We start from the raw sequence: 7,500 nt of genomic DNA, 5'->3' as shown, positions 1-7,500 counted from the left end.
CGATCGATTTGCACGTCAGAATCGCTACGGACCTCCATCAGGGTTTCCCCTGACTTCGTCCTGGCCAGGCATAGTTCACCATCTTTCGGGTCCCAACGTGTACGCTCTAGGTGCGCCTCACCTCGCAATGAGGACGAGACGCCCCGGGAGTGCGGAGGCCGCCGCCCCGTGAAGGGCGGGGAAGCCCCATCCTCCCTCGGCCCGCGCAAGGCGAGACCTTCACTTTCATTACGCCTTTAGGTTTCGTACAGCCCAATGACTCGCGCACATGTTAGACTCCTTGGTCCGTGTTTCAAGACGGGTCGTGAAATTGTCCAAAGCTGAAGCGCCGCTGACGGGAGCGATTATTCCGCCCGAGAGCATCCCGAGCCAACAGCGGCGCGGGTCCGGGGCCGGGCCAGGTAGGTCCGTCATCCGGGAAGAACCGCGCGCGCTTGCCGGGAGCCCGAGCGCCCAAAGGGGCGAATCGACTCCTCCAGATATACCGCCGAGCAGCCAGCCAGGACACCGGGGCTCTGCCCAACAGACGCGAACCGAGGCCCGCGGAAGGACAGGCTGCGCACCCGGGCCGTAGGCCGGCACCCAGCGGGTCGCGACGTCCTACTAGGGGAGAAGTGCGGCCCACCGCACACCGGAACGGCCCCACCCCGCGGCGAGTGGAAAGGCAACCGGACACGACCCCGCCGCGGATTGCTCCGCGCGGGCGGCCGGCCCCATCTGCCGAGGGCGGGGGCCAGTGGCCGGATGGGCGTGAATCTCACCCGTTCGACCTTTCGGACTTCTCACGTTTACCCCAGAACGGTTTCACGTACTTTTGAACTCTCTCTTCAAAGTTCTTTTCAACTTTCCCTCACGGTACTTGTTCGCTATCGGTCTCGTGGTCATATTTAGTCTCAGATGGAGTTTACCACCCACTTGGAGCTGCACTCTCAAGCAACCCGACTCGAAGGAGAGGTCCCGCCGACGCTCGCACCGGCCGCTACGGGCCTGGCACCCTCTACGGGCCGTGGCCTCATTCAAGTTGGACTTGGGCTCGGCGCGAGGCGTCGGGGTAGTGGACCCTCCCAAACACCACATGCCACGACAGGCGGCAGCCTGCGGGGTTCGGTGCTGGACTCTTCCCTGTTCGCTCGCCGCTACTGGGGGAATCCTTGTTAGTTTCTTTTCCTCCGCTTAGTAATATGCTTAAATTCAGCGGGTAGTCTCGCCTGCTCTGAGGTCGTTGTACGAGGTGTCGCACGCCACACCGCCAGCCGGCTGTGCACGCTACCGAGAAAGTACCGGTATGCGAACCGCCAGGCGACGGGCGCGCATCGCACGTTTAAGGAGACGCGGCCGGCCACACAGGCGACCACGACACTCCCACGTCTCCGAAGCGGGACAAACGCCGCGCGCTTCAGTATACGTAGCCGACCCTCAGCCAGACGTGGCCCGGGAACGGAATCCATGGACCGCAATGTGCGTTCGAAACGTCGATGTTCATGTGTCCTGCAGTTCACATGTCGACGCGCAATTTGCTGCGTTCTTCATCGACCCACGAGCCGAGTGATCCACCGTCCTGGGTGATCTTTTCCTTTTCAGTCTCCCACTGTCTCTTTCAAGACAGTAGCATTTGCGGGACTGAGGCGTCTGACGGCCCCTGTTCCACTATTTTTTTTGTGTCCAACGGCCTCACAGCCGATGGGCGTCGTACGGCTCCACACCGGAGCGGACAGGCACTCGGGCGAACGTCATTCAAAACCGGCGCCAGGCGCCAGGTACCGCAGGCCAGCCGCTCCAGAGCTTCAGCGCTCGTACCACACAACAACAACACTTCCGCTAGTTTTGAGAGGCACGCGTGGTTCCGCACGCGGCGCACGGCCACTGCCGTACAGGTAGCGTGTTGCGCGACACGACACGCACATCGAAAGACATGCAGTCTAGTCGGTAATGATCCTTCCGCAGGTTCACCTACGGAAACCTTGTTACGACTTTTACTTCCTCTAAATGATCAAGTTTGGTCATCTTTCCGGTAGCATCGGCAACGACAGAGTCGATGCCGCGTACCAGTCCGAAGACCTCACTAAATCATTCAATCGGTAGTAGCGACGGGCGGTGTGTACAAAGGGCAGGGACGTAATCAACGCGAGCTTATGACTCGCGCTTACTGGGAATTCCTCGTTCATGGGGAACAATTGCAAGCCCCAATCCCTAGCACGAAGGAGGTTCAGCGGGTTACCCCGACCTTTCGGCCTAGGAAGACACGCTGATTCCTTCAGTGTAGCGCGCGTGCGGCCCAGAACATCTAAGGGCATCACAGACCTGTTATTGCTCAATCTCGTGCGGCTAGAAGCCGCCTGTCCCTCTAAGAAGAAAAGTAATCGCTGACAGCACGAAGGATGTCACGCGACTAGTTAGCAGGCTAGAGTCTCGTTCGTTATCGGAATTAACCAGACAAATCGCTCCACCAACTAAGAACGGCCATGCACCACCACCCACCGAATCAAGAAAGAGCTATCAATCTGTCAATCCTTCCGGTGTCCGGGCCTGGTGAGGTTTCCCGTGTTGAGTCAAATTAAGCCGCAGGCTCCACTCCTGGTGGTGCCCTTCCGTCAATTCCTTTAAGTTTCAGCTTTGCAACCATACTTCCCCCGGAACCCAAAAGCTTTGGTTTCCCGGAGGCTGCCCGCCGAGTCATCGGAGGAACTGCGGCGGATCGCTGGCTGGCATCGTTTATGGTTAGAACTAGGGCGGTATCTGATCGCCTTCGAACCTCTAACTTTCGTTCTTGATTAATGAAAACATACTTGGCAAATGCTTTCGCTTCTGTTCGTCTTGCGACGATCCAAGAATTTCACCTCTAACGTCGCAATACGAATGCCCCCGCCTGTCCCTATTAATCATTACCTCGGGTTCCGAAAACCAACAAAATAGAACCGAGGTCCTATTCCATTATTCCATGCACACAGTATTCAGGCGGGCTTGCCTGCTTTAAGCACTCTAATTTGTTCAAAGTAAACGTGCCGGCCCACCGAGACACTCAACAAAGAGCACCCTGGTAGGATTTAAACGGGGTCCGCCTCGGGACGCGAAAGCACCCCTTCGGCTCGCCCCACCGGCAGGACGTCCCACGATACATGCCAGTTAAACACCGACGGGCGGTGAACCAACAGCGTGGGACACAAATCCAACTACGAGCTTTTTAACCGCAACAACTTTAATATACGCTATTGGAGCTGGAATTACCGCGGCTGCTGGCACCAGACTTGCCCTCCAATAGATACTCGTTAAAGGATTTAAAGTGTACTCATTCCGATTACGGGGCCTCGGATGAGTCCCGTATCGTTATTTTTCGTCACTACCTCCCCGTGCCGGGAGTGGGTAATTTGCGCGCCTGCTGCCTTCCTTGGATGTGGTAGCCGTTTCTCAGGCTCCCTCTCCGGAATCGAACCCTGATTCCCCGTTACCCGTTACAACCATGGTAGGCGCAGAACCTACCATCGACAGTTGATAAGGCAGACATTTGAAAGATGCGTCGCCGGTACGAGGACCGTGCGATCAGCCCAAAGTTATTCAGAGTCACCAAGGCAAACGGACCAGACAAGCCAATCCGATTGGTTTTGATCTAATAAAAGCGTCCCTTCCATCTCTGGTCGGGACTCTGTTTGCATGTATTAGCTCTAGAATTACCACAGTTATCCAAGTAACGTGGGTACGATCTAAGGAACCATAACTGATTTAATGAGCCATTCGCGGTTTCACCTTAATGCGGCTTGTACTGAGACATGCATGGCTTAATCTTTGAGACAAGCATATGACTACTGGCAGGATCAACCAGGGAGCTGCGTCAACTAGAGCTGAGCAGCCGGCCGCCCGGGAGTGTGTCCCGGGGGCCCGCGCGAACACGCAAGCGTCCGCTCAATTATTCTGCAAACAGGAGGAGGCCGAGCTCCCCTGCACGATACACCTCGAAACCCTCTCAGGTCCCGGCGGCGCGCAGCGCCGTCCTAGGTACTTGGTCGGTTTCGAGAGAGGCGCAATCGCCCGGAGTTAGGCGAGTAGACGGTTTTAGTGCGAACACCCTTGCTCCCAACTGAGCTTGCCGCTGCCGACAGAGGCCCGGGAGCGTGCTGTCGTGGCATTGCCGGCGGGAGACAACACGCGCCACCTATGGTGACCGGCAGCTCCAACGCCAGCGCCACACAAGGGCAAAGCCCCACTTGGGTGCAGAAGCGAACTCTCCCAGCACAGCGCACGCGCCAACACGTCCGCACAACTGCGATACAAACCACCTGCGAGAACCGCTGGGGCGACCGAGCAGCAGACGGCGTCGCGGCGCCGAGTGCCAGGCGGCGGCGCATCCTCAACGCACACAGTCCTCAATCAGACCAGCACACTGCAGATGTCCACCGCGCTTCGCACCGGGCTCGGCTGAACCAACTTTGGCCGCCAGGCGCCGCGTGCAGGGTGCGCCGCAGCGTAGCTGCGCCGCCTGCCGGGCCCGTCGGCTGGCGCTCCTGCCACTCGGCGCCCCCCACCAGCCGCCTGTTGCGCGTGCGCCCACGCAGCGCGCGGCCAACACGCCGGGCGGCCCCCCTTCACCGGCCGGGAACAGTCCCACCAAGCCACCGCCGCGTATCGCTTCATACCCACATGGGCCTAGTCACGCGTGTGGATGTGGCGGGTACCGCTGAAACAACCGGTTAATAGCTGTACCGATCGTCGCCATCACAGATTCACCTCCAGCGTGAACAACCGCTCAACAACGGATTTCCAGTTCATTTGCGTATCTTGGGCAGTAAACGTAGATGTCCACCTACATTTGCGAATTCAACAATTCTTGCATGCCAGGATGTCATGTGTCACGACACGCTACATCAGACCACATACACACTGCGACATGTGCAGAAGAGAACACGTGGAAGGTGGCCCGCGCACGTATGCGATGTACCTTCCGCGATCCACTGTCAACCGGCATCTGCGGCATGTCCCAGATATGGAACGCGGTCCACCAGGGTAGCACTTTGTGTGAGGCAATACGACAAAGTCGGAATACACGCGTCACTACATCAGACGGCTCACGCTGACCTGACCTGACCTGACTCACCGCACCACCACCCCCAGCGACCCAGGGTGACATACAATGCGTTCGTACGTTCCTCCCACACGCCTCTACGGCGTACCACAGTGCAACCTAGCTGTTATTGGGAGACGAGACAAGTAGCATCAAGCACAACATATGGAAATTGAGATTCGACACCGTTGGGCACAGCCAGCGTACGGTCACACGTATCACACTACTTCACTCTGTACGTAACGACCGATGATCGGTACAGCGTGTGGGTTACGCGTACGACATCAGCGGACAATGGACACAGACCATACCACGACGTACACTGAGGGCGTCGACATCTGAATGCAACTGAACAGCTGCGAGGCTCATTTAACACTCAAACGCCAGACCGACCAGCTTGAGAGGACAGAGACACAAAGAGGGGGACAGAGGGGGACAGAGGGGGGGGAGGGGGGGGGTTGGCGATATAGTCCTATTGCAGTACAATTGACAGTGGATAGCAGGAATATGTGGAAAGTAAGCAACACTCGCAAGACATCTACATGAGGATAACAACGACACCAGAGATTCCGAGCAGTGAACTATGTTAGGCAAAGGGACAACGTGGGTTAGGTTAAGGGACAACGTGGGTTAGGTTAAGGGACAACGTGGGTTAGGTTAAGGGACAACGTGGGTTAGGTTAAGGGACAACGTGGGTTAGGTTAAGGGACAACGTGGGTTAGGTTAAGGGACAACGTGGGTTAGGTTAAGGGACAACGTGGGTTAGGTTAAGGGACAACGTGGGTTAGGTTAAGGGACAACGTGGGTTAGGTTAAGGGACAACGTGGGTTAGGTTAAGGGACAACGTGGGTTAGGTTAAGGGACAACGTGGGTTAGGTTAAGGGACAACGTGGGTTAGGTTAAGGGACAACGTGGGTTAGGTTAAGGGACAACGTGGGTTAGGTTAAGGGACAACGTGGGTTAGGTTAAGGGACAACGTGGGTTAGGTTAAGGGACAACGTGGGTTAGGTTAAGGGACAACGTGGGTTAGGTTAAGGGACAACGTGGGTTAGGTTAAGGGACAACGTGGGTTAGGTTAAGGGACAACGTGGGTTAGGTTAAGGGACAACGTCGGTTAGGTTAAGGGACAACGTCGGTTAGGTTAAGGGACAACGTCGGTTAGGTTAAGGGACAACGTCGGTTAGGTTAAGGGACAACGTGGGTTAGGTTAAGGGACAACGTGGGTTAGGTTAAGGGACAACTTGAGTTAGGTTAAGGGACAACTTGAGTTAGGTTAAGGGACAAATTGAGTTAGGTTAAGGGACAAATTGAGTTAGGTTAAGGGACAAATTGAGTTAGGTTAAGGGACAAATTGAGTTAGGTTAAGGGACAACTTGAGTTAGGTTAAGGGACAAATTGAGTTAGGTTAAGGGACAAATTGAGTTAGGTTAAGGGACAAATTGAGTTAGGTTAAGGGACAACTTGAGTTAGGTTAAGGGACAACTTGAGTTAGGTTAAGGGACAACTTGAGTTAGGTTAAGGGACAACTTGAGTTAGGTTAAGGGACAACTTGAGTTAGGTTAAGGGACAACTTGAGTTAGGTTAAGGGACAACTTGAGTTAGGTTAAGGGACAACTTGAGTTAGGTTAAGGGACAACTTGAGTTAGGTTAAGGGACAACTTGAGTTAGGTTAAGGGACAACTTGAGTTAGGTTAAGGGACAACTTGAGTTAGGTTAAGGGACAACTTGAGTTAGGTTAAGGGACAACTTGAGTTAGGTTAAGGGACAACTTGAGTTAGGTTAAGGGACAACTTGAGTTAGGTTAAGGGACAAATTGAGTTAGGTTAAGGGACAAATTGAGTTAGGTTAAGGGACAACTTGAGTTAGGTTAAGGGACAACTTGAGTTAGGTTAAGGGACAAATTGAGTTAGGTTAAGGGACAACTTGAGTTAGGTTAAGGGACAACTTGAGTTAGGTTAAGGGACAACTTGAGTTAGGTTAAGGGACAACTTGAGTTAGGTTAAGGGACAACTTGAGTTAGGTTAAGGGACAACTTGAGTTAGGTTAAGGGACAACTTGAGTTAGGTTAAGGGACAACTTGAGTTAGGTTAAGGGACAACTTGAGTTAGGTTAAGGGACAACTTGAGTTAGGTTAAGGGACAAATTGAGTTAGGTTAAGGGACAAATTGAGTTAGGTTAAGGGACAAATTGAGTTAGGTTAAGGGACAAATTGAGTTAGGTTAAGGGACAACTTGAGTTAGGTTAAGGGACAACGTGGGTTAGGTTAAGGGACAAATTGAGTTAGGTTAAGGGACAACTTGAGTTAGGTTAAGGGACAACTTGAGTTAGGTTAAGGGACAACTTGAGTTAGGTTAAGGGACAACTTGAGTTAGGTTAAGGGACAACTTGAGTTAGGTTAAGGGACAACTTGAGTTAGGTTAAGGGACAACTTGAGTTAGGTTAAGGGA

The 7,500-nt window shown here is 54.1% G+C and overlaps 1 protein-coding gene, 2 non-coding genes and 1 pseudogene across 3 annotated transcripts in view; 1 reads left to right on the top strand and 3 right to left on the bottom strand.

Moving 5' to 3' along the window:
• The window catches only part of LOC126330726 (large subunit ribosomal RNA), a pseudogene marked incomplete at its 3' end in the record, with an annotated part of 3,879 nt that extends 2,657 nt beyond the window's left edge, over window positions 1-1,222 (bottom strand).
• LOC126330722 (uncharacterized) overlaps window positions 1-7,500 on the top strand; it is a 42,631-nt gene that overhangs the window by 2,637 nt on the left and 32,494 nt on the right. The window lies entirely within an intron of this gene.
• Window positions 1,411-1,565, bottom strand: LOC126330730 (5.8S ribosomal RNA). Its single transcript, XR_007563141.1, has one exon. It is a non-coding gene; the product is annotated as a 5.8S ribosomal RNA (ribosomal RNA).
• Window positions 1,928-3,820, bottom strand: LOC126330724 (small subunit ribosomal RNA). Its single transcript, XR_007563137.1, has one exon. It is a non-coding gene; the product is annotated as a small subunit ribosomal RNA (ribosomal RNA).

Source organism: Schistocerca gregaria, unplaced genomic scaffold, assembly GCF_023897955.1.
Source record: "Schistocerca gregaria isolate iqSchGreg1 unplaced genomic scaffold, iqSchGreg1.2 ptg001340l, whole genome shotgun sequence".
NCBI lineage: Eukaryota > Metazoa > Arthropoda > Insecta > Orthoptera > Acrididae > Schistocerca > Schistocerca gregaria.
Note: the sequence above shows the minus strand (reverse complement) of the source record. Positions and strands in the feature narration are given on the sequence as shown.